We start from the raw sequence: 2,273 nt of genomic DNA, 5'->3' as shown, positions 1-2,273 counted from the left end.
ACTCTCAATATATCCTCTCTCCCCCCCATTTGTGCTGTAAAACACACACACACACACACACACACACACACACACACACACACACTGTGATTCTATTTATATGAAATAGTCAGATTTAGAGAAACAGAAAGTGGATTATTGGTTATCAGGGCTTGGAAAAATGGGATAAGGGAGAAAGGTGACTAACTCTACATATGGGAGGTTGAGGGAAGGCTGTCAGAGTTCTAAAACTGGTTGTAGTGGGGTGTACAACTTTATGAATAAACAAAGGTTTATGTTTTTATTAAGTTGTGTGGTATGTGAATTATATTCCAATAAAGCTGTTTCCATTTATTTCAAAAATGGAAGACGGAATCAATAAAACATGGTTGAATGACAGGACGCCTGTGTTTGGTGGAGATGAATTCCTGATGGTAGACTTCATCATTTCCAATTTGTCTGTCAAATGAAATAGCAAGAATTGTCACTAATGCTATTATTACTTGAAATTTCAGAAAACCCAAAGGAATCATCAAAAAATGATTATCACCAATGAAAGTTCAGTAGTGTGTTCCTATGTAACTGAACACAAATGTCAGCATATCCCAATATTCTAGCAATAGCTAATAAAAAATTCAAAAGTTTAACCTTGAAATGCCATAAAATTAAATGGGAGTGGCTTCTTCAAGGGGGGGAAACAGATTTTTATTAGCAATAATAAGTGAATAAAATGTAGGTATATGTCAGGTGCTAGAGAGTCTAGATATTATAGAGATAGCAACGCCTAAATTAATTTTTTAAAAGCTTATTAATTTCCTCAGATAGAAATAAATATACATCACTGGTCATTTAAAGTTGGTGAGATATTTTAAGAGTCGTCAGAATGTTCATACCTTTGTCCCAGTGAAATTGTCTAGTTAGAGAAAAAGCTGTATGGCAAATTGGTCAGTCTTTAGATCCTAGATGAAAACTCACGTTTCCCTCCAGTCTTCTCATCACCTGGTTTCCAGATTGTCCTAAATCCTGGGGCCTCTGTTTAAGTGACTCATTAAGCTTGATCACCTAAGGAAGGGAAAAGGAAAACTCAACAGAAAGATTGTTACCACAATTTAGAAATAACCCAGTGACACATGGGAAGGATTTACTGGTGGTTGGGTATATCATTTGGCAGTGGTTCTTTCTTAGAAAGTGTGTATCATATGTTGGTATTAGGAAATGCTGTACTAGGGATTATTGGAGTCACTGGTCCCTGTGAGGACAGAAGTACAAGAGGTCTCCCTGCAGCTTTCTAAAGGTTGTGAAGTGAGGAACAGTAGAATGCAGACTTGCCTGGCTCAGAAAACAGCCAGGATAGTTTCTACCCTCCTTATTAAGGAAAAAACTCCATTCCTAAAAGGAAGTAAACTTGATTTTTTATTCCATTTCGGCATCTCAATTCAAGATAATATGCATTAGCTGTTTTTAAAATGGAAAAATACGCGCTACAAAGTAGCAGACAGGCTTCTCTGACTCATCCCCCCTAGAGGTAACCAGAGCTGTATTGTTAAAACATCGTGGTATTTGTTTCTCATGCTTAAAACTGTCTTCATTTCTGTCTCTACTAAGACGTGATTGCATTCTTTGAAGTCTTTATTTTAAAATCCCAGTCACTATCACTTGCCTAGCCATTGCCATTTCTGTGGGCATGATTACTACATTTCCCTCAGATGTTAGTTTTAGTAAAATTATAATTTTAGCCATGTGTTTATTTGAAAAAAGGTGTCCAGCTAGCTATTTCTAGTTATTTCTGGCTGTCTCCAAATTAATTTCATCTTTTTTCTGATGTCAAAATCAACATTAATGGCAGGGAACTAAAGGTAGATTTTGTCTTGCTGATGTAGACAGTGCTAAAGTCTTTGAAGCCCATGAATATTAGTTCAGTGAAGAAGGATGTGACTGACCATGGTTCCAAACTCATGGGTGTTTGTAGGCCAGCATGTAAAATGACAGTGGCGGGCAGACAGATGCCCAGTCCCAGGGCCTGGTGGACAGCGGTCATGTTGACAGTACAACCTTCTTGGGAATGCGCAAGATTTGTCATCATGCTGGAATTCAGGCTAGTTTTGCTAGATCATCGGGTTTTTCAGAAGAAGTCAAAAATATGGGTTATCGGTATTTGTTGATGTTTTTAATGGAAAAACTTCAAATTTTTAAAATTCTCATTTTTTAAAACACTAAGAAATTAAAAATTACAAACTGAAAATAGCCCCCAATCTGCCAGATTGCATCCTCTTTAAATTATTATAGTTACCAGC

General features: G+C 36.8%; 1 protein-coding gene across 4 annotated transcripts in view; it reads left to right on the top strand.

Annotated features, from left to right (window-relative positions):
* The window catches only part of Plekhm3 (pleckstrin homology domain containing M3), a 188,329-nt gene that overhangs the window by 160,593 nt on the left and 25,463 nt on the right, over positions 1-2,273 (top strand). The window lies entirely within an intron of this gene.

The sequence above is a fragment of the Nannospalax galili genome, unplaced genomic scaffold (assembly GCF_000622305.1).
Source record: "Nannospalax galili isolate Female #2095 unplaced genomic scaffold, S.galili_v1.0 scaffold281, whole genome shotgun sequence".
NCBI lineage: Eukaryota > Metazoa > Chordata > Mammalia > Rodentia > Spalacidae > Nannospalax > Nannospalax galili.
This window is presented reverse-complemented; position numbering and strand designations above follow the sequence as displayed.